Source organism: Mangifera indica, chromosome 14 (assembly GCF_011075055.1).
Source record: "Mangifera indica cultivar Alphonso chromosome 14, CATAS_Mindica_2.1, whole genome shotgun sequence".
Lineage (NCBI taxonomy): Eukaryota > Viridiplantae > Streptophyta > Magnoliopsida > Sapindales > Anacardiaceae > Mangifera > Mangifera indica.
The window spans coordinates 12599664-12625536 of NC_058150.1; the positions used below are offsets into that span (position 1 = coordinate 12599664).

General features: G+C 31.9%; 1 pseudogene; it reads right to left on the minus strand.

Moving 5' to 3' along the window:
* Positions 1-3233: 3233 nt before the first annotated feature.
* Positions 3234-6516, minus strand: LOC123195671 (annotated as a pseudogene).
* Positions 6517-25873: the final 19357 nt, after the last annotated feature.

The window sequence follows — 25873 nt, forward strand, 5'->3', positions numbered from 1 at the left end:
CTCATTGTTTAGTTTCTTATTGCTTACCATGAATATGAAGTCTTTACTAATTTGGAGATTCAGAAACAAGAATCAAAGTGTATGGATTGTAGACTTGTGCATCTGTTCAATTACTAATTATTAGAAATAGGGATATTAATTAAAATATCCACTTCTTTTTTATCTTTTATACATATATAATCATTTTTTTCTATTATATATATATAACTCAGAATATAAAATATCTAAAATATTTTCATTATTTGTAATCACCCAGTCAATGTATAAACTTCACTCATCTAATCAACCCATAAAATAAATAAAAAAATGATTGATTGGGTGGTTGGCTCACCCAGCCAACCAATTTTAGAAATAAAAAGTTGGGTGGCTGGATGGGCAATTTTATAACCCATTTTATATATAAAATTCGTTGGCGGGCCAGCCAATAAGCCAAATATTTGTTATTTTATTTGAAAGAGGACATATTTTTTTATGATAAAAATTGAAAAATTATGTACTTAATATATAATATGATATATGGTGTAATTATTATATTTTCAAGTGCATTTTTTTTTAATTTTGTAAAGATAATCTCATAAGGTACTATTGTAGAAGACCAAATATAAAGAATCCAGACCCTTTACAAGCTTAATTATTGCACATTAAAATTTTATTTATTAAGATGTTATAAAAATGGCAATAGCTTTAACGGCCATATGAGCGTTTTCGTCCATTTACACAAAAATCAACAATTTATAATAATTTTTAAAATTATTTTTTTAATTTTAACGGCAATAGCAACGTGGTTTCATCTTCTCTTTTTTTTTTTTTTTCTCTTTTCTTTCCCTGTTCCTATTTTCCTCGTTTTTTCCCTTTTCTTTCTTGTCTTTTATTTTTCTGACATCTCGATGCAATTCTATTGTTTCATATGAATAGGGCTAGATTCGAACTGAGTCGAGCTCGAACATAGGCAAACTCGGTATCAACTCGATAACTATTCATTCGAGCTGAGCCACGGCTCGAGCTCGTCAAACGGAATGAAAATGCAGCTCATGTTTGAGCTCGTTGGCTTGCGAGCTATTTGCGAGCCTTAAACAAGCCTGGCTCGGAATACATACAAAGCCGAGCTACTCATGAGCCTCTAACGAGCTGAAAATCGAATATGTTTCACGAGCCTCGATATCGAGCTAGGCTCGCTTATTCTTAACGAGCCGAGCCTAACGAGCTAAAAATCGAATATGTTTCACGAGCCTAGATATTGAGCTAGGCTCGTTTATTCTTAACGAGCCGAGCCTAGCGAGCTTGTTTACAGGATCACAGTTTCAATTTCAAAATGTTATTTTTGTATAAATATTGTTTAATATATTTTCATTGTTTGTAAATCAATCTATTTATATATTTTGAGAGAGAAGAGTAAAGAGTGAAGTGTGTTTCTTGAAAGATAACCCAAACGGAGAAGCAATGTAGAAAAGCAAATGGCTTCCAGGCTTCCTCTGCTTTTGATTTTCTTTTTTCTTTACTTGTGACATTTACATGCAATGCCATTCGCTTCAGCGATTAAGTTTTGACCCCTTTATATCTTTTCAAGTCCGTCCACAACAAACCCCCCCAACCCCACACCCCCACCCCCAACCAAGTAAAGAATCATAAACTGATGATGCATTCATTGGGTTCTAAAAACTGCCATTTAATCGCAATCTCTGAATAATTGTTATACAATAATTGTCAGCCTTATTATATTTATCACAAAATCAAAATTCATTCACTTAGATATTTATATTTATTTATATTTTTTATGTCATAATTTATGTCATTATAAAACACTGACAACATATGTATCTTTGTACTTGTATAAATCTTTTTTCTAGCAATAGTTAATAAATTTTTTATGTTCTAATCTTTTATTATTGACCTATAAAGATATATCATCCAGTAAAGAATAATATTATTATTATGTAATTTTAAAATGTATAAATATATATATATATATATATATATATATATATATATATATATATATATATATAAATTAATAAGATTTGATCTCTAAACTAGTTTTATTCAATTTCAAAACAGAACAGAAAACGTAAATATTTGGCACAAAATATCCTCCCAAAGTTATATATATATATATATTTATATATATATATAAATTAATAAGATTTGATCTCTAAACTAGTTTTATTCAATTTCAAAACAGAACAGAAAACGTAAATATTTGGCACAAAATATCCTCCCAAAGTTAAGCAGCATTAAAACTAAAATACCAACATACAAGAACCAAACCAGTCTAACATAATCAAACGCAACTATGAACTAGACCCAGCTTTTATCTGGGATTTATAAACCAATCTAAAGCTCTCTTACAATCCTTTTAGATATTTAGGGCTAGAATATCCGGACACCTGGAAAAACATTCCAGGAAGCAACCACAAATCTTTAACCAACAATTCCAAATCCGTAATTCCTTCCTCAGTCGCAGAGCTAAGGACTTCCAAATGGATAGAGTCTGCAATCCTAATCAACAACCAATTAACAAGCATCATTAATTAGCACATACACTACAGACAAACAATTAAAAATTTAAAATACACTCCAATTTCCAAAATAAATTTTCCATAGAAAAAAAGAGCTTGGTGGCACAACTCTTATCCACCTGGAGCTATGTAACGGTATGAAAATTGTGCTAAGGATAATTCAATATCATCTTTTTGACAAGAAAAAGATAACGGGACACTATGATTATAACCTGCTTTTCACCCTATAAATAAACAAATAAAGAAAATGAAAAAGACCATTGTCATTACTTGAAAAAAAGGGTTGGAATCAAGAGCCCCGATTTATAATGCAATGCCAAAAGTTATAGCACTCTATAAATGAAGTTGGAATAACCAAAGATTGCACCTGAAACCACAATTCATAATGTGTTTATGGCATGCTAAGAATAATCTCAACTTTAGTGCTTGATTTCAATGGTCTAAATATTTTGTCATTACAGATGGTAAAAGAGAAGCTGCTGTTCCTAGCCCAAAGAAGATACGGTCTGATTCCACAAAGCATAATATTAACTGATCTTAGTGATACTGCCAGAATATCATTTCAGCAATTTTAGCACATCAAAAACCAATAAACTTTAAACATGCATATGTGACACAATATTTACCACATAACATTTAACAAAGCATCTTAACCACAAAGCTATAAACAATCGAAAGTCAATGGCTATTACTCACCACTTTTACCGACATGGCTACATGGCAAGATAATGCCATAAGTTACCGGCAGTATATTGTCTGATCAATATGTGGAGGAATTTGCTTAATTTCAGTACCAAGTTCTTGCTCAATCCTATACCTGTTGAGGTGAAAAGGTTTACAAGTCAAATAAAGCAAATGAACGTGTTTGCTCGATAAAAAACACATATGCGTAACAAAATATTTCACAAAACATGGTAGTGGATTCAAGGGAAAAAGAACCATACAAGTTAAAGCGGTCTTCGTCAGTAATCAAATTCACTGCTAACCCAAGGTGTCCAAACCTTCCTGATCGACCAACCTGTAAGTAAGATAAACTTCCATTAGAATTATACAAGGAAACTAACTCCTTTAAAAAAGAAAATAAAAAAAAAGTGTCCAACATACTCTGTGCAGATATGTCTCAGAGTTCTTGGGAAAATCAAAGTTAATGACGACATTCACCGCTTGAATGTCTATACCTCTTGTAAACAAGTCTGCATCAAGCATTGGTAATCATTAGTATCTGATACACAATATTACAAGGTTTTCTTCAGTAAGGAAATAAAAACAATTCTCCAATCAACAGAGAAACTTCACCATTTGGAGCACATAAATAACTCTGTTAAAATATTATTTCATAATAATAGATAAAAAATACCTTCACTTTATTTTAAGCTTAAGATTAGTTTTTGTAAAAATTTTATGTTTCTGAAAATCTTGTAATTCAGATACAGTACCAAATACATTATTTCTCTGTTTTCTTCTATATAAACATAAAACAGGATGAGCAAAATCTTACATCCTTAAAAGCCTCAAACAACAAATTCAACAGATACTCATATTTAGAATAAATAAATAAAGAGGAGAGATAACTACATAATCATACTAAATCCCTTATGTTAAAAGAACAAGCACTGATAACATACCAGTACAAACAAGATTCCTGCATGCACCGTTGCGGAAGTCATGAAAGACTCTGTTGCGATGGTCTCGCAACATCTTTGCATGAATGTAAAAACAAGAGTAGCCAAATTCTGTAATTTTCTTTGCCAACAGTTCAACTCAATTCACCGAATTGCAAAAAATGATTGACTGATTTATTTGCAGCTGAAGACAGACAAGTTACAATATCATGTTGTATCTCACATTTAAAAAAGTAAGAGATGAAAGAATATGTAATTGGATTTAGCTCACACCTTAGAGAAAAGAGTGTTTAGGCAGTGGACTTTCTGCCTTTTTTCAACAAAAGCATAATATTGAGTGATACCCTTGAGAGTAAGCTCATCCATAAGATTAATAACATATGGTTTTTGCAGGTATCTATCTTTAAAGTCCTTCACAGTGACTGGAAATGTGGCTGAGAACATCAAAATTTGACGCTTTGCAGCAGAAAACGAATGAGCTGCTCCACTGAAGGTTGAACTCAGACGACAAAAGCTTATCAGCCTGCAAAGCAATCCATTGCAATATTAGATTGTTGCATTCCATAAAGTTGAAATATAGAAAACAGCAATAGCTAAAATGCACAAGGAATACTTTTATTTCCAAATTATAAAAATTCTCATGAACCAGGAATTTAGCTTAGATTAAGAGGAAAAGGCATGTCCATAAAACTTAATTCTTTCAACAGGAAAAGAAAAAACACCAAAATATTTGCTTTTATTTCACTAGAAAATTTTCAGTTCCTCATTCTTCGAAATGCTAGTCCTCTCGTGTAAAATGTGAAAAAAGATTAAACTTATTTGTCATAAAACTAACACTCCACCCATCAAAAGATCAGATATAATTTAATCAAACATCTACCTCATCCATTACAAGCATTGAACAATCTTTCAAAATGCAAACACCCTTTTTGGCAAGATCAAAAATTCTTCCTGGAGTACCAACAAGCAAGTGAACTGGTTGATACAATCGCATGATATCATCCTTAAGACTGGTACCACCCGTGGTAACCATGACTTGGATTTTCAAATGCTTTCCAAGCTGCTTACAGACTTGTGATGTCTGAAGAGCCAACTCTCGTGTTGGGACAAGGATAACAACTGCACAAAAAAAATCAGAAGAAAGAGTTAAAACACAAAAGAACATTGAAAAATGTTAAATTTTCCAAAGCTTAAAGCTGATGTGCCACAACTTTGCACCGTATACATAATTTGGAAACACCAGACTTCATTTTTTTATTTCAATAACACAATTTATGTTTTTTCTTAAGCAACTCAAGTGGAGAATCAAGTTCACAGGTTTTCCATACAAGACAATTATTTGACTCCAAAAACTTGCCTCATGACGAACAATCGGATGCAAAGAAAAATCATTCAAAACTGCTTCCAAAGCAGGGATAGCTTCAACATCTTGCATTTGACCCAAAGCAAATGCAGCCTCATGCGCCAACAAATTTGAAGAATCCCTTGTAGCTGCAACCCAGCGAAAAAGAATGCGTTGGTCATGTTGTGAATGAACCCAGCCAGCAGTGCTGTGATTGCCGTATATGGGTCAATTATGAACCCCAAGGAGCCTGTTTCACAATCAGCTTGTGGTTGAGGCAGAACGGGATTCCCGAATTCAAGTTCAAAGAAAGTTTTCGCCAGTAAATATTTCTTTCCTACCCAAACTTTAATAACATAAAAATTTCTTTCCACATATAAATTTTTTTTTATTTTACCCTAACTCATATAACATTCAGAATTCAGGGAAAGATAGGGATCACCTGAAATATATTTGTTGCCGATTTCACAGCCATTTATGGAATAAAGAATAAGCAAGTTAACCATGCCCATGAAAGAAGCTTCCTGAAATCAACAGAGAATAAGCTTTCTGGTAAGGGGTAACTGAACAATTTTTATTAGCAAATTGGTTCACAGAATGACAGATGAGCAAAAGGAATTTGATGGAAAAAAGAATTACCACTCTAAATCATGCCATAAAGCAACAAATTCCCCTCCCTCAATGAATGTAAGAGATCCACTCTATATCTTTATTTATCTGGCAAGATAATCTCAACAATCTCGTTTTCAACTTCAATCTTCAAAAAATTAAAAATGAATGAAAGCTATTAATCATAGTGCCAACAGTTAAATGAAAAATCAATTTAAAGATCATATAGTTGTAATAAGTTATTGACTACCTCATCTTGTTTCTTCATATCATAACGTGTTCTCATCCAATTAGCTCCACACATAAGCATGTTGACTATTTCTGGTGATAGAGATGACCTGTACGTGTCAATCACTCTACTACCCGCACTAAATGCCCTCTCCGAAGCCACTGTTGTAATAGGAATTGCTAAGATATCGACTGCCATTTGTGAAAGTACTTTATACTTATATTGATTGTCTCTTCACCAGTGAAGCACATTAAAGTCGCCTGAGTTGACATCATCAGGTATCTCAACACAATGTTCATCTAGATACATTTCTAACTCAGACTTCTTGGTTTCTTCTGAGTATGTTTTCTCTTTATGATCCTTCAAACGGATCCAACTATATCCAGGACCATAATGTCTAGTCTCTGAATATCGAGAGCTTGATGATTCACCTACAAATTAAATGTTAGAACTTATGATATGTTATAAAGTTTCATTTAATGACAATGATCTAATGTACCTGATGAACTTGATGGTGCTTATTGGGTCTTTGGCTGATGTTGTGGATGTGCAAATACAGTTGATGAATTTCCTGATGACAACATGTCAACGTATTCTTTATATAATTTTTCTAATGCCCTTTTGATATTTTTTATCTCCATAGGGGCATTTTCTTCACCATATAAAGTGGGAAATGCCAAAGTAATCATAAGAAACTTTATCCTAAAATCATCACAAGCAAACTAATTAGTTAGAAACATGTTCTTTATATACATATATATTATAATAAACCGAATCAATTGTAAATTAATTACTTGGGATCCATGATGCTAGCAATCGTCATAAGGAAATTCACCTCACCCAAAATATTTGTCAAATTTTTCTGACATTGCCCGCACCATCATTGATATAGAATAATCTTCATCAAATTCTCTCTTTAAAGACCTCTTTTATCCTAAACACTTCTCGAAAATACCTATTTGCAGTTGTATGCCGTGACCCATAAATTAATTTTTTTATATCATCAAATATTTCTAAAAAGTCACAGACGACCTCCAATCTCTCCCACTCTTCCCTTGTTGGGCAATATATATAGCTTGACTTAACAAACATAAACCGAAGAAAGACCTCTCTGAACTGTAGTGTGTCATTAGCATTTTGTATGTACTATTCCATTGTGTAGCACAATCCAAAACTAGCTTCCTCTCTTTTATTCCATACTGCATAACAATTTTCGCAAAAATTTTTTTGCCTTGCCTCACTAGCTTTTATAAACTTCACACTTTCTCGAATATTGTCTATAATGGGTTTAATCACGACCATCCCATCTTGAACTAACAAATTTACAATATGGGCAGTGCACCTAACATGGAAAAGTTTTCCATCATACAACAAAGGCATCTGCATTTGAAAATCTTCCTTCAATCTTCTAACACAACTATCATTTGTAGTAGCATTGTCTACTGTGACAGTTTCTACCTACAAACAAAATTAATGAAATGATATGCGATAAAATTATATGTGTATTTTGATAAACAATTTGCAAATTTGATTTTACCGTATGTTCAATCTCCTAACCCTTTAGACAGTCAAAAATTGCTGCTGCAATGTCTATTCCTCTCCTAGGCGGAGGTAGGTACACAAAATTTATAATTAGTTTATTTAAGGACCATGACTGGTCTACCCAATGTGTCGTGAGTACCATATACTCAATATTTGATGATCTGACTTCCAAAGATCAGTAGTAATACTAATCCTTCTAGTCTCCTCAAAAGTCTTCTTCAATCTCTCACACTCTACTTGATAAACCCTAAAGCAATAAACTTTTACTTGTTTTCTTCCAACTTTTTTATAAAGAGGTTGTAGAACGTGACAAAAATTAATGAAGTCGGGGTGCTCGACTATATTAAACGACAATTCAGATATCATAACTATATGGGCTAAGGCTTCTCGAACCTAAAACACCAACACCATAATTATTGCATTAGTTAATACAATTAATTTCATAACAATTTTATAGTAATAATATACGTTATTAATTGAACTCAAACTGACCTTGGGATGCCCATAATTAGTTTTTGTTTTCACCACAGTTGGAGTAGGTACCCCTAAGGTTGAACGCTCAAAACCCAAAATAATTTGTCCCCCTACGACTAAGTATTTCCCCATTGCTTTCTTCCTTTCAACATATTGACCCATATGTCATGTCAAATGGGAAGTAGACTTGGTCTTTTGCAATTTCATCTTTTTCTGGTAATACTTGCAAACTGCATATATAACATCGCCAATAGTAACAAACATATCTTCTGGATAACACTCCCAAACAGTTGATGTTTTCCTCCTCTTAGTAGATGGAATAATAGAAGGTGGTGCTTCTGTTTGTTTTTCAGGACGTTCAGTTGCTTCAACTCCTTCATTTGAAGCTGAGATATCAAAATCTCCTATTGCAACCAACTCAATATCCACATCATCAATTCCAATCGTTTCAGTAGGTATAGGTGCTTCAATTTGCACTTATTTTCTCTTAATGGATGCATATACAAAATGAGCCATCGTGCTTACAATAGATGCTTACGATAAAGCTCGACTTGCTTTAGATGGTTTTACTCTTCTTAACGTCATATTCTACATCACAATTACATGCCAACGGTTAGATACAAAGAAAATAAAAATTTAAAAACACAACCCAGTTAGATACATGAACATAATTCCAGTAATAGCATAAGCTAAAGGAAATAATCAGATCAAAAGTATAAATTAATCAACACCCATTACTCTCTATTATAAACCGAAAAAGAAAAAACAAAACAAATTACAGCCCACAAACATTTTTCTTATTCTTCCAGATTCTTCTTCTCTTTCATTTGCTCTTTCTCGTCTCTAACTTAATCTCATGATCTAGGGTTTGGCTTCTATAACTTCTTAACTAATCGTAGTAATAGGAAAGTCTTAGCATGGTATCAGAGTGGATGCCTAAGACAGTGGATCCAATGGGTTTATTTAAAATTTTATAACACTGGCTGAATGAGCCCCATGAAAGTTTGAGGATATATTAGTGTTATGAGACTGTTGGGCTCTAGCTAACCTTAACTCATGTTTCTAAAGAAGATATTAAGCATCCTGAAGAGTTGGTTTGTCATACCTAGACTCAGTTCTAGAATTTAAAGTTATAACTATAGAATCATACTCTGAGTCAAGGCCATCCAGAATATGGCTTAAAAGCTCATCATCACTAATGTTATGTCCTCTAGAAAGAAGTATCTTAGCATACTCTTTCATCTTATCAAAGTAGTCAGTGATATTCATATTATTTTTCCTAGTGGTTTGCAGCAAACTTTTAACATGTAACAACTGAGACTTAGATTCAGACAAAAATTCATGTTCAAGTGTACTCCAAATTTCATGTGCATGTTGACACTTAGAGATGACCCTAAACATGCTTGCAGAAATTGAAGAAAACAACCAACTTACTAGCTATTTATCAATTTTCTGCTAGAGGTCATAGTCAAGATTAGGTTTTTTTGTAACTATAGGATCACCAAGCGTTTGAACATGAATAAAAAGGGCAGGACAACTAGAGAGACCTAACAAGTGTTTATCTAGACCATGGGCTCCAACAGAGAAGAGGACTTGAGATCTCCAGAAACTGAAATTGGTTTTATCAAGTTTAGGAGTGATAAATTGAAGGCTAGAGGAAAAGGTTTGTGAACTTAGGACATTGGAATTGGATTGACTACCTTCAATAGTATAGTTAGGTGAGTTTTCCATGATTAGTGGGCAATGAGATATCAACAGTTTAAGCAGTGAACACTTTAATTCTTCCTAGGATACAGAACATAGAGAACAAAGATATATTACTAGTTTAAATGAGACAAAGGATTAAAACAGTTCAGTATTAAATCAGGTCTCACACAAATTAAATTAATCAATCCTATAGTTTCATGGATCATATCACTACATAGTATTGAGACAAAAGGTTAACCAAATTAAGAGAGATAGAGCATGCAAGTACCCTTTTTTTTTTTGAAGCAGTATCCAAAATCATACTTCATCAAATTAGTCAAATTTGGTATCCAACAACGAGCAATCAAACAGCAAAAAAAAACTAGAAGCAAAAAAAAAAAAACCGAAAGCAAACACAATCGAGTTAACATGCATAAAAGAAAACAAACAAAATGATACAACTTCAAAAAAAAATTACAGCCTGCATTTAGCCTCCATAGACAGTGAAATGATTAGATTTCTCTTCAAACACAAAGACTTTAGAATATAGACCTAAACAAAGTACACTAACTTACAGTGGATCTTTAATGATGCATGACACAATATAACAACCACATCAAATTTGAACATGTAGCAAACAAGATTGCAATGATATCATAAGACCTTTCAGTAGCAGATTATAACAAATTGGATCTACTTCAGGAATCAAATTATACATGAACATCAAATTGAACGCAAGCAGTAACACCGACAAGTAGATCTACACATTGAACGCAAATCCATATACTAAACATTGTGAACAAATTATCAAAGATCATGAAACAGTGAAACACCACAACTAAAAAAAAACTTAGATATGCTCAAGTAACTAACAGATTTATAAAGTTATAACAAGAACTCTAAACAATAGTCCATAACAAGATTAGATCAAAACACAATAAGGCCATACAAACATTATCAAAACCAATATATGATGACCACCAATAAGATAACTCTAGAACACAAGTATATATATATGATGTACACTATTTCAACTGGAAGATCAGCTGAGAAAGTACTTGGTAAAATAAGTTACATCAATTGGCCTATTTAATTCAGGTCAACTGAATCCAAACACTTAAATTTTTAAGGCCGAATGACTACTTCCCATCTAAGGTTTGATGAAAAGCATTTCTAAGACACATGCAACCAACAATTTTGCTGTTAATAACCCAGCCGTTTACATCCAACCCCAACAGTGTAGCTTTAATAATAAAATTTTATATTAAAAATTAAAAACCCCTAATTCAAAAACCCTAATTCCAAAATTAGGGTTCAATAAATTTAAGGCAAAAATTAAAAAATTGAAAGTGAAAAAATGGAAAAACACAAACCTGAAATATATTTGTGTCGTCCACGTCGCCGTCGTTGTCAAACTTCTTGTCGTAGAACTCCCAATTGTTGGAATCTTCTATTGGCATATCAGAAGACTTGAATAGAAATACTTGAGAAACCTCTGTCGATGGAACTGGAGAGAAGCTACTGGCTAGAACTTCAGATTGTAGAGGGCTGTACTTGGGTCTGGAACTGGAACTGGAGCTTAGAGTTAGGAGGAAGAGAGTTTTACGCGACTAGAAAACATAAATAAGGGAATGAACTTCTTATTTAACCAAAAACAACACTGTTTTTGGTTAAATAAGAATCAGCTCACGAGCCGAGTCGAGCTGCTCGGCTTGCAAGCCTTAACTAACTGATCAGCTCGCGATCCTTGGTAAGCTAATCGACTCACGAGCCTTGATGAGCACTAGCTCATGAGTCAAGGCAAGCTAATTGAGTCACGAGCCTTGACGAGCACTGGCTCGCGAGCCTTGACGAGCTCTAGCTCACGAGCCATAATGAGCTGCTTGACTTACAGTTCGTATTCAGGCTCGAGCTCAGTTTCTCTGAAACTTGAAGCTCGAGCTCGGGATTGAGCTTGTTAATACCTGGCTTGTTTCGGGCTTGATCGAGCCGACCTAGATTTTGAGCTTGAGCCAACTCGGCTCGAATCCACCCCTACATATGAATGATATGTTTTTTATATTTTTCAAAAATCTGATAATAAATATTTAGTTATTAAATATTTAAAAATATTAAATCTGATAATAAATATTATTTTTAAATTATATTAAATGCCCATTTTACCCTTTTATTAAGTAAAAATGCACATTTCTCCTATTCCTAAGCAAAAATGCCTATTTTTTTTAAAATACCAAAATTACCCTTCATCACATCTATATAAACCCTTTCACTCTTACTCTTATTACATAGACTTCTTATATCACTTAAACACTCACTCTCATTCTCATTTTTACTTAATATCAATTACTATAGATTCGTTCGAAAGAAAGAAATTTGTATTTCTGAATTCGAATCGAAAAAAATCAAGTTGTGAAAACTACATTAAAAATAACATGTTAAGAATAGCTTATGAAAAAAATCACTCAAAAATTTGAATTTCAAAAACTACACGTTCAAATAGCTTATGAACGAGAAAACTGAAAAATTAATCTAAAATTTCGTAATTACATTGTAAAACATATCTAGAAAAGCACATTGTAATTACAAATGTCAAATTTGAAAACTACATATCAACTTCCCCCCCTCCTTCCCCTCCCGTGGGAGATTTCCGTAGCACCGACAGATCCAACCTATTTTTCAGCCAAAAATCGTTATTTCAGCCTCTAATTTCAATACAAATCAAATTTACACATCTAATAACACAATACCCCTCAAGAAATTCAAGCAAAACAATCAAGAATTAAAACATTTTATGCATTATTCAAAATCAAAACCCTAGACATTCAAACCTCAAAATCTCCCCCAAATCTCAATAATCCTAATAATAAGTTGATTCAAACAAGAAGTGGGATGATGTACTATCCTTATTTGTCATTTTTGGTTGTTGAAAAACACAAAAAGTCGACGGAAAAGACGAAAACCCGTTGCTCCTGTGGGAGACCCGTGGGAGATTCGAATTTTCTCCGATTTTGATTAGTAAATCCGTGGGAAATGTAGGGTTTATATATAAGGGTAGTTTAGTCATTTCCCAAATTGAGGGCATTTTTGCTTAAACCTTAGAGTTTTGGGCAATTTTGCTTAACACCCTCTAGTTTTGGACATTTATTATAATTTCCCTAAAACAATCCATGAAATACAAGAAAATAATAATCATGAAAAATGAAAGTTAGAACTTATTAAATGCCCAAAGGGATTCGCTAAAACTATAAGCATTTTTTAAATGATTTTAGGCTACTGGTTTATATTTCAAACTTCCTTAAAAAAATTTAAATAATCTATTTTACGATTTATGAGAGAGATTTATGAGGCATTATAGTGATATCGATTTAATTCAATATGATTCATCTTATTGATCTCTGAATTAATCTAATTTAATAACTGAAATAAATTTTAGTCTTAACTTGAACAGAGTTTGTTACTAGTTTTTAGTCTCATTGGTTTTAAAACACTAACAAGATATTAAATGTCTAATTAATGAAAGAGATTTTGTTTAATTAAAATCCACTATGACATTTAGTAAAGACAAACAGAACCACCCCAACATATGAAACAAAAAGGCCTGTTCTTGATGTACCTCTGAAAACAATATTACTAGGTCTCCCCATCTTCCTTTGAATTGCTTTTCTTTCTTATATATTTTGGTTTTCTTTGTTCTATAAATATTTTTGTTCTTTGTATATACAAGAAGCAAAAACTTATGATGGTAAAGAAGAAGATGAGAAGTAGGTAAGCTTTTGTTTAGTGGTTTCAAGAAGCATGTTTATACTGTTGTTTGTATTGATCATGATCAAACACAAATTATGATAATGTCTGATCATGATTTATACACATGATCTCTCTGGTGTTGATATTAAATGTTATATGATTTACTCAGAGGAATCTTCTTCTAGAAGAAGAATTCATTGGATGACATACATAGGAAATCCAGACATTTGTTATTGTTCTTTTTTCTTTATATTTTATAAAAAATTATTTTGGAGTTTACAATAGATTGTCTAAATTTAATTCTTAAACTTTTGCATTTTTCTAATTAAAAATCTGACAAATTTCTGCCATCATCTAATCATAAGCAGAAATCTCTTAAGATTTGCAATGCATAATATATATACAACATAATTCAAATAAAAAATGATACAAATTTTTGGTATATAAAAAATTGGTATGATATATGGTACATCATATAATACAATAGATAATGGTAATTTTACCAATATAGATTGATATATATTTTTAGAGAAGCGATGATTTGATAGAGATATATTTGAGAAATTTCATTTATTATGATAGTATTTCTAATATTTTTTTAAATGCTGGTTTTATAAAATTTTTATTTTTTTATTTGAAGAGACATATTTTTCTATGATAAGACACAAAAAAATAAAGTTTTTGATATATATTAAGATACGCAATTTGACAACAGTGCATTTTCAATAATTTTGTGTAAATTTCAAATATTTTATCTTATGGATGGTACTATTATAGAAAACCAAATATATAGGATCTAGACTATTTACAAGCTTAATTATTGCAAAGTAAAGTGTTATTTATAAACAGATAAGAACCACATCTCACTTTCATTTTCCACCTATCAAAATGACATTAGTGTAACGGTCAAATGAGTAATTTTTGTCACTTTACACAAGAATCAACAATTTAAAAAAAGGTAAAAGAAACTTATTGCCACCCGAAATTTACTGTTTTACCAAAGTTTTAACTATTAACTATAAAAAACCCAAAGACGAATCTATGAATGGCTAACATTAACACTTTCTATTAGTGTATGATTAAAATAACTGTTTTATCTTGTATCCAATAAAATAATCAAAATACCCTTAGGAGGCATTTAGTTTTAGGAATGTTTTATTACTAAAATTGAAAAATTACTTTGAAGATAGATTATCTTAAAAATTATTAAGTATAAATTATTAAATACCCTGTAATATAATTATTCAAAATATTTTTATGTTATTTGTTATATTAATTGAAAATAAGATTATTTTTGTTTAAAAATTTTTATAAATAAATTATATATTATAATAAAATCAAGATTACTTTAGTAATATTTTAATACCTAAATGGAGGTGGTAATCAAATTACCTGTTATATTATTTGTCACATCACCATTGGTAATAGAAGATTACCATTAATCATAATGATTGCATAAATTTTCCCTGTTTTTATGGTTTAGTTGTATTGTACAAATTGACACTCTTTGTACTATTATATACAATTGGTACATGCAATTCGTATTTTATAATAATCTTAATTAAATTTAAATGGTTGTTGAACTTATTTGATGTTATTATTGACATGGCTTTTATTTCTTGTAGATTCTTGTGCATGTCTAGCTCTTTTTTAGAAGATCATCACCAAAACTATCATCGTCTTTTCAAATTTGATTTTGATTGGGTTTGATTTGGATTTAGATTTAGATTTAGATTTGTCTGATTTGAATTATATTATTCTAATTGAGTTTGATTTGGATTTGATTAAGTTTGATTTGTTTGGGGTTTGATGCGGAGACGAATGAGAAAGGTTATTTATCCAAAAAAAAAAGAATGAGAAAGGTTGGTGAGGGCATTTTCTTTTGGGTGGTGAAGATGAATGGAGAAAGAAAAAATTAAGAAAAAGTATTTTAAAATAATAATATTTGTTAAAAGAAAATTAATATTATCATTTTTATTGGAAGAGAAGTAGGTAAATTAAATATTATTAAATGACAAACCGGTTAATTATAGATAAAGGGCATTTTTGTTATTGCACTTACAAAGACAAACCATTTTTTTATGATTGATTTTCCGGAAGTATTTGACAAGATTCATTTCAATACATTCAAGCCTTTTTGTACTTTACTCTTTATTTAGGAGTCATGTAGCTATTGAACATTTTATGTGTATCTATCAAATTAGAGTAATATTATGTATATTGAGTTTTAAGTATCTAATTGTGTATTTAAATGATATGTTATTATATGTTGATTGTTATTTTATCTTTAATTAACATATCATCTAAGTATATAATCATATTTTTAGAATGAGATGCTCATAGCTTTATTGATCAAAGAAATAAGACATGATCAAGTTTAATTTGTTTCAAACAAATTGAGTTTGAGTTGAAAAAAATTTCGCTCATTGATCTCAGACCTGACTTGACATCAACATATCATTGACGTTGTCACATCAGATGTTGCTTCACTAATAATTCTTCTTCTTTCGCGATTGTTTTTTTTCAAAAATTCTTACTCTTTATTTTCTTAGATGTTACTTCACCAATTGAATGAGTTGAGTTTGCTCTCAAATTGCTCATTCTAAATTCGAGTTAAATTTGAGCTAGTGTTTTTCAAGTTCAGTTTGAAGTTACCCATATATATTATAGTGATATACTCTCAATGAACATACATACTTAGATTTCTTCAATACTTAACTAGATTGAAAGACCATTGTTATTTGAACATTGCTATTCATTTTTATAAAATAAAATTATATTTCATATTAAAAATTACCTGAACAGATATTATAAAAATAAAAGATTGAGGACAAGAATTTTTTTTTTTCATGTGTTACCGTCGTTATTAATCCTATTTCTTTATTAATTTGGCAGATAAAGTCTAAAATTTGTTTTGTTAAAGGATGCAGTATTGTTAGATCTCCTTAACTTTTTTTTTTTTTTAAATTTCAATTTTATCTTAATAGCTCTTGTTTCTCTATTATTGTAAGGCCAAAAGACATATTTCCAACCTAGGTTTGATGCAAACCCAACCTCTCACCCACTAACTATCAAGAATCTAAACTCTCACTAATAGGTTGTTAAAAGTAATAGAAATAGTTAATTCCAATAGTAAAATCGTCATTTAACTAGTAATATATTAAAAATAATAAAACATTATTTATTTTCCCTCTAGGTTTAGAAAACTAACAATTTCCCCCAAGATTAAACTTTTAGATCTTATATTTTCTTCCCTAGGGTTTCTCCCTCCCTTTTTCCAACACCGAAACTGACAACTTCACTCTCCCTCTTCTTTTTGGTGCATCTCCAGCATAAACACCCCCCCTCCACATTGACTTATCTTCATCCCTAGACGAAGATGATACATCTTCGTTCTGTGACAAAGACATTGTCTTCATCATTGGATGAAGGCGATGTCTTCGTCCAATGATGAACACGAGTCACTGTTGGGAGGAACACGTTGGAAATGCCTTGGAAAAGGGGAGGGAGAGCGAAGCTACCAATTCTAATGTCAAAAAAGGGAAGGAAGAAACCTTAGGGAAAAATGTAAGATTTTAAAGTTTAATCTTGAAATGCCTTGGAAAAAGGGAGGGACAGCGAAGTTGCCAGTTTTGACGTTGGAAAAAAGAAGAGAGAAGCCGTAAGGGGGAAAATATAAGATTTTAAAGTTTAATCCTGAGAAAAAAAGTTAGTTTTCCAAACCTAACGAGAAATAGATAATATTTTATTATTTTTAATATATTACTAGTTAAATGACAGTTTTATCCTTAAAGTTAACTATTTTTGTTACTTTTAATAGTCTATAGGTAGAAGTTTGGATTTTTGACACTTAATAGACAAGAGGTTGGGTTTGCATCAAACTTTGGGTGGGAAATAGTCATTTGGCCTTATAGTAAATGTTGACTCAAGGAGTCATTATGCTCTTATTTTGATGATAACCAACTAATATGTCCCTTAGCATATTAACTAATGATTTTACTTGAGTGTGAGCTTAGATTGTAAGAATTTATCTAATGCACTTAAAGGAGTTTCAAGATGAAAATAAAAGAGAATACTCAATTGAAGAATTCTTGAAGATTTGAAGAAAAACTCAAGTTTAGGTAGATATATTTGTAATTTGGAGCATTCGTTTTGATTAGAGTATTTATTTGCATGGGATAGCTCACTTAAAAACTCATTTTTATATCTTTCACATTTTGGGTTAAAATGTCATTTTTCAAACTTATTGGGTTAAGCCAAGTTTGTCACTAAAGTTTATTAATTCTTTTAAAGTGATGAAGTTTTGTGAACTATATTTTCATATCTTAAAGTTGGTTTTGAAAGAATTTTCAAAAATGGGTTAAATTGTCACTTTTCAAAGTTTTAGGGGTCAAAACGATTTTTAAAAATTCAGGGGGTAAAATGTAATAAAATTTGATCGACCGAATTTGACCGACTGAATCAGCTTTCGAATTGTCCAGAAGCCATGTATTTTGGCTTCAGAAATTCGGTCAACCGAATTTTGGTTTGAATTTTTCCAACGGCTAGTGCCACATAAGCTCCACGGAAGTGCCACGTCACATCCGGTTGACCGAATTCCATCCGGTCGATCGAATTGTGCATTTTCTGGAAAACTAAAACGGCTATCTTTGTGCACAACGGTAACTTTCCTTATTTTCCCCTATATAAACCCAATCAATTTCGTTCGAAAAGAACTTTTGCTACCAAAAACTTTCATATATTTGAGAGCAAATTAGTTTTGAGCTTTTTAATGCAAATTCTTCTCTCTAATCAAAACCCTTGCCATACACTTTGTAATTTCATTTGCATTGGGTTGTATTAAGCTTTAACTTTCATATACACTCTTTGAGAGAGATCATATTTCAATTTCGTACTAAAATTCGTACTATAAAAGAGTGAGGTTCACTCTTGGAGAGATTAGCAAATTTCTAGTGAGAGAAATTAAGCTTTAACATTTGTAAAGGTTAATAGCACCTTGGAAGCTATTTTGGTTGTGAAGAAAAGCTTGGTTGAGGCTTTAGTCAACCAAGGATTAGTGGAATACTCCAAGGAAGAAAGCTTGGAGGAGTGGACGTAGGCCAGGTTGAGCCGAACCACTATACATCACGTGTTTGATTTTTTCTTCCCTTAAACTTATATTTTATGTTATGTTATTTTGATTGTATTGATTATTTGAAATATTTTAGTTATTTTCATACATTGGATTAAAAATAGGCAACATAATTTGATTTGAATAAATTGCTTTAATTATCAAATTTGGTAAAGATAGTTTTAAAATTGCCTAATTCACCCCCCCTCTTAGGCCATTCGATCCTACAATTGGTATCAGAGCTTGGTTGCTCATTCTCATAAACTTAACCGTTTAGAGCAATGGCCATGAACCTAGGAAAATCCCATACTGTTAGTGAAGGGCTTGCCCTTAATAGACCGCTATTGTTTGATGGCACCGGATATGCCCATTGGAAAAATCGCATGTCGATTTTCCTTCAAAGTGATTATGAATTGTGGGATGTAGTGCAAGATGAACCTTTTGTTCCTATGAAAGAAGTAGATGGAAAACAAGTGCCCAAAACTAGGGAAGAAATGACCTCTCAAGATAAGAAGAATATTGCCATTAATGCTAGAGCTATGAATGTGTTATATTGTGCATTAAATGAATATAACTTTAACAAGGTACAAGCTTGTACCTCGGCTAAAGAAATTTGGGAATTATTGATGGTGTCAAATGAGGGGACTTCACAAGTCAAAGAGACTAAAATTAGCATGCTCACACACTCATACGAGTTGTTTAGGATGAATGAAAATGAAACTATTAGTGACATGTTTGATAGATTTATTACTATTGTGAATGAATTGAAAAATCTTGGTAAAGTTTATACTAACCAAGAAAATGTCAAGAAACTTCTTAGATGTTTGCCTCCCTCTTGGGATCCCAAAGTGACGGCAATCGAAGAAGCAAAAGATGTCAAGACTCTACCTCTTGAAGTGCTTTTAGGTTCACTTCTCACTCATGAGCTTACTATGAAGCAACGACAAATTGAAGAAGTGGAGAAGAAGAAAAAGAGTATCGCCTTCAAATCATCCATCAAAGAGAATGAAAAGTTCCTAGAAGAGGAAGAGGGGACATCAAATGATGAAGATGAAGACATTGCACTCTTGAGTAGAAAGATTGGAAAGCTTCTAAGGAATAGAAAGCTAAGAAGAAATGGAAACTTCATAAAAAGGGATACTTCTAAAGGTGAAAGGGGAGAAAGACAAAGGAGAGAACAAATTGTGTGCTATGAATGCAAGAAGCCGAGACACATCAAATACGATTGCCCTCTCCTCAAATTGGTAGATCGAAAAAGAAAGCAATGAAGGCTACATAGGATGATAGCGATGAAAGTGAATCCGAAAAGGAGGATAATGAAGTGGCCAACATGTGTTTTATGGCAATTACAAATAATGAGGTAACTAACTCTAACTCATCTAATACTTTTGATGATTTAGATGACATAGATGATGAGATAGATGAAAACCCCTCACATGAAGAGCTATATGATACACTTGAAGAGATGAATGAAAAACTTGCTCTTTGCATGTCTAAAAATGCAACCCTTAAAAAGAAAAAATTTAATTTGGAAAAGGAAAATGAGTCCTTAAAGAAAGAAAATGAAAATCTTAACCAAAAAATCCTTAAGCTTAAAGGAAAAGAAAATGAAGAAAACAAGTGTTCCATTATTGAAAAAGAAAAACAAAAGTTTGAAAATGATCTTTGCATAGCTAAAAAGGAAAAAAAAATTATAGAAAATGAAATTGAAGTTTTAAAAAGGGGAGCAAAGGATTTAAGTGAAATAGTTTTAAAATTTAAAAATGGAAAAGATATTCTTGATAAAATACTTGGTGTACAAAGGGGAGTCTTAAACAAAAGAGGACTTGGTTATAAACCTTTTATCAAGGAAAAATACTTAAAAAATTATTTTGTTAAAGCCTCAACTTCAAGTGAATCAAATATAACTTGCAATTATTGTGGAAATAAAGGTCATATCTCATCATCTTGCCCAATTCAAAAGAAACATCATATGGGCACTAAGAAAGTGTGCGTTCCTAAGGGAACAAAAACTAACCACCAAGGACCCAACATGATTTGGGTACCTAAGACAAATTCTTGAATCTTCCATTGTGTTTAGGAACCAAAAAATAAAAGAAAGAAAAGCAAATGGTTCCTCGATAGTGCTTGCTCAAGACATATGACCGAAGATATTTCACTTTTCTCGACAATAAGCAAGAAAGATGGAGGACATATCACCTTTGCAGACAATGCGAAGGGTAAAATTATTGGCATTGGAGATATTGGTAACAATTCTCATATTATCATTGAAAATGTTCTTTTGGTAGATAGTCTTAAGCATAATCTCCTTAGCATTAGTCAACTATGTTATAAAGGATTTAAAGTCATTTTTGAGCCAAATAGTTGCACTATAGAAAATATGAATGATGGAAAAACAAGTTGTGTAGGAAATAGAGATGGAAATGTTTACACTATAAATTTAGAAAATGCATCTCATGAAAATCTATGTTTCTCTGCATTGCATGAAAATAGTTGGTTGTGGCATAGAAGATTAGGTCATGCTAGCATGGACTTGATTTCAAAAATCTCCAAGAAGGAGCTTGTAAAAGGTCTTCCGAAAATAGATTTTATCAAAGATAAAATTTGTGATGCATGTCAATTTGGTAAACAAACAAGAAATTCTTTTAAAAGTAAAACTCATATTTCTACATCTAGATCTTTACAACTTCTTCATATTGATCTTTTTGGCCCTTCAAGAACCGCAAGCCTAAGTGGAAAACATTATGCTTTTGTTATTGTTGATGATTTTTCAAGATTCACTTGGGTACTTTTTCTTGCATCAAAAGATGAAGCCCTCCATGCATTTTCAAAATTTGTCAAGAAAATACAAAAAGAAAAAGAAATGCATATTTCTTGCATTAGAAGTGATCATGGGGGAGAATTTGAAAATCATTTATTTGAAAACTTTTGTGATGAGCATGGTATTGAACATCAATTCTCTTGTCCTAGAACTCCCCAACAAAATGGTGTTGTTGAAAGAAAGAATAGGACAATTCAAGAGATGGCTAGAACCATGTTAAATGAAAAAACTTTACCTCAATATTTTTGGGCGGAAGCCGTAAACACCGCATGCTATGTTTTAAATCGTGTTTTAATAAGACAATCTTTAGATAAAACTCCATATGAACTTTGGAAAAACAAAAAACCAAATATTGGTTATTTTAAAGTTTTTGGATGCAAATGCTTTATTTTGAACACAAAAGAAAACTTAGGAAAATTTGATTCAAAATCGGATATCGACATTTTTCTTGGATATTCATCATCTAGCAAAGCATATAGAGTGTTTAACAAAAGGACAATAGTAGTTGAGGAATCCATGCATGTTATTTTTGATGAATCTAATCCTTCAACTAGTGTGCAAGTTGATATTGATGATGATCAAGTTAAAAATGGTGACCAAACGGAAATTCATGATTCACCAAATGATGATAAGGATAAAGCAAAACAAGAGCTAAAACATGAAGAAGATAAAGATAAAGATCTTCCTAAGGCTTGGAGGTATGCAAATGCTCATCCTAAAAAATTAATTATTGGTGAGGAAAATCAAGGTGTTAAAATTAGATCATCCTTTAATCTTTGTAATAATTTAGCATTTCTTTCACAATTTGAACCAAAAACATTTCATGATGCATTAAATGATGAATTTTGGATTTTAGCCATGCAAGAGGAACTAAATCAATTTGAAAGAAATAATGTTTGGGAACTAGTCCCTCGTCCAGATCATCAATCCATTATTGGCACAAAATGTGTTTTTAGAAACAAAATGGATGAATCCGGAGTGGTTGTTAGAAATAAAGCTAGATTAGTGGCTCAAGGCTACAACCAAGAGGAGGGAATAGATTTTGAAGAAACTTTTGCATCGGTAGCTAGACTAGAATCCATTAGGATGCTTTTGGCATTTGCATGTTCCAAAAATTTTATTTTATATCAAATGGATGTCAAAAGTGCTTTCTTAAATGGATTTATCATGGAGGAAGTTTATGTTGAACAACCTCCCGGGTTTGAAAGTCATGATTTTCCAAACCATGTTTTTAAACTTTAAAAAGCTCTTTATGGTTTAAAACAAGCACCTCGAGCATGGTATGAACGTTTGAGTAAATTCTTGGTTGACAAAGACTTTTACATTGGAAAAGTAGATACTACATTGTTTATTAAGAGAAAAGAAAATGATATACTTTTGGTTCAAATTTATGTTGATGATATCATCTTTGGATCTACTAATGTCTCTTTGTGTGAAGAATTTTCTAACCTCATGAGCAAAGAATTTGAAATGAGCATGATGGGAGAACTCAAGTATTTTCTCGGACTTAATATCACGCAAAGCAAAGAGGGTATCTTCATCAACCAATCTTCATACATCAAGGACTTATAAAAGAAGTTTGGCATGGAAGGACTAAAAGCTTCAAGCACACCAATGAGTTCAACTATCAAGCTCACCAAAGATGAGGGTGGGCCAAATGTTGATGTTAAAATGTATAGAGGTATGACTGGCTCTCTTTTATATTTAACCGCTAGTAGACCCGATATTATGTTTAGTGTGTGCTTGTGTGCTTGATTCCAATCATGTCCCAAGGAATCTCATTTAAAAGCCCTTAAAAGAATCTTCAAATATTTATATGGTACTAGATTTTTGGGGTTGTGGTATCCTAGAGAAACGTCTTTTGACCTAGTGAGCTATTCGGATGCCGACTTTGCCGGAAGCCAAGTTGATAGAAAAAGTACTAGTGGTTCTTGTCATTTTCTAGGTCATGCATTAGTTTCATGGTTTTCAAGGAAACAAAACTCCGTAGCCTTATCAACTGCGAAAGTAGAATATATTGCCGCTTGTAGTTGTTGTGCTCAAGCCTTGTGGATGCAACAAACTCTTAGGGATTATGAAGTTAACCTATCTAAAACTCCAATCTTGTGTGATAACACAAGTGCAATTAGCTTATCCAAAAATCCCATTCAACACTCTCGAACCAAACATATAGAAATTAGATATCATTTTATTCGAGATCATGTTTAAAAAGGTGATATTTGTCTTGACTTTGTATCCACCGAAAATCAACTTGCGGATATTTTTACAAAACCTCTTGAGGAAGAACGTTTTTGCAAACTTAGAGGTGAGCTTGGGATCATGGAATCACCACATTAGCATTTACACTTAAATATCATTGTGGTTGTGGTGTTTTGGATTAATTGAGAATGTCAATATATGCTTTATGCATCATTTCATGTTTGACCATCCTTGATAGTTTTCTTGTACCAATTATTCTTGCATTGATTTTTAATGTGTTTGATTTAATTTTCCTCATATTTAGCATCAAATTTCATTGTACTTTATGTTATTGAGTCAAAATTGCATAGTTGGATCATTTTGGCTTGTTTATACTCAATATGAGACAACAAAGTGCATAAAATATACACCAGAATTTTGCAGAATTCGGTTGACGAATTGGAAAATTCGGTCGACCGTTTGCTACAGTGATTCTGTTCTTTCTCAACTTTTCACCCTTTCACTTTGGAAAACTCTTTTACTCATCTATCGATGGTTAAAGTTAATCAAATCCGTTAGTTTTAAAATTTTATCTCATTTTTTCCCTAAACCTTAAAAAGTACCAATTTTCTCCCAGACCAAGGTTTAAAAAACAACATTTTTCTCTATAGGCAAAATTGTTCAATTTCTAGCAGCTCTTCCGACTAGCGATTCAAGCCGAAATGATGAAGGTCTTCCTCATCTTCTTCTGGGAAGACGAAGAGTCTCATCTTCCCATCGAAGCTCTTTGTCTTTCCAGCTTGAATTGTCAGTCAAAGGAAGGAGAGACCATTGGAGGGAGAGAACACATACGGAAGAAGAGACTGCAAAAGGAAGAGATCATAGAAGATTTAAGAGTAAACCCTAAGGGGATAAATGAAATAAAATTTTAGTTTATTTTTAATATTATAGATAAAAATGATGATTTTACCCTTAAAACTAGCAAACTTAATAGTTTATAGGTAAAAAAAGGGTTTTTCAAAATTAAAGGGTGGGAACTTGAGAAAGAAGCAATCTTTGGGTAGGAATATGTCATTTGGCCAATAATTTTTAGTAAAATAATTTTTTATGTTTGCATAATATGTTTGTATTGTTAATATTTTTGTAAACCCTTGAATATTGCAAAATGCACACTTAATCCTTAAGACAATATTGTTATTATTATTATGGAAGAAAAATTGAATTTTTGTAAGTAGTATTTTGTCCAGTTAGATACGGTCATGGGTAAATACTAGGTTGTTCTAGGTTCAATTCAATGTGTCTGGTCGTGCCCACAAGCGATGCCATGCCAAAGTATGTGACATGGCAAGGTGCAACGTGGGTCAGTTTGTCATAATATTTATTAGTTTTTAAATTATTTTATTTTTTTAAAGGGCTGAACCTTAAGGCCCCCTAACATGACTTGCAAAAATATGGGTTGTATGCAACTGGCTATGCCTTTTTAAAGGGGGCTTAGGGCGGGCCTCAGGTTAACCCAATCCCCTAAACATATCTATGTAAGACATTTTACTACCGATATTATGTATAGTATTTATAAGTAAGAATAATGAGATTATTCAAATGATGTTAAAAAAGAATAATATATTCTATATTTAGTAAAGAAATTACAGAGGTTATTAAAACCATTCTACACTAGGAATAACCATCCACCGCAAAAAAAACTAGATACTAAGTTATGCCTCTGTGTATGTATATGACAAATTATATATGACAATTTTAGTTGTTTTGCTAAAGCGATGAGCTCCTCTCTAGGAATGGCAGATTTAGGTAATTTGCCCATGTAATGTTAGAACTTGCTTCCACTAGATTTGAAAAATAATTCCCCTAGATACTAGTCAAGGTGAGACTTATCTTTTATACATCACATATTACAGGAGAAAGGAGAATAACAATATCAAATATATAAGTATCAACTAAAAAGTCCAGCCAAGAGGAAACGATTTAGAAATGATGTTGAATTG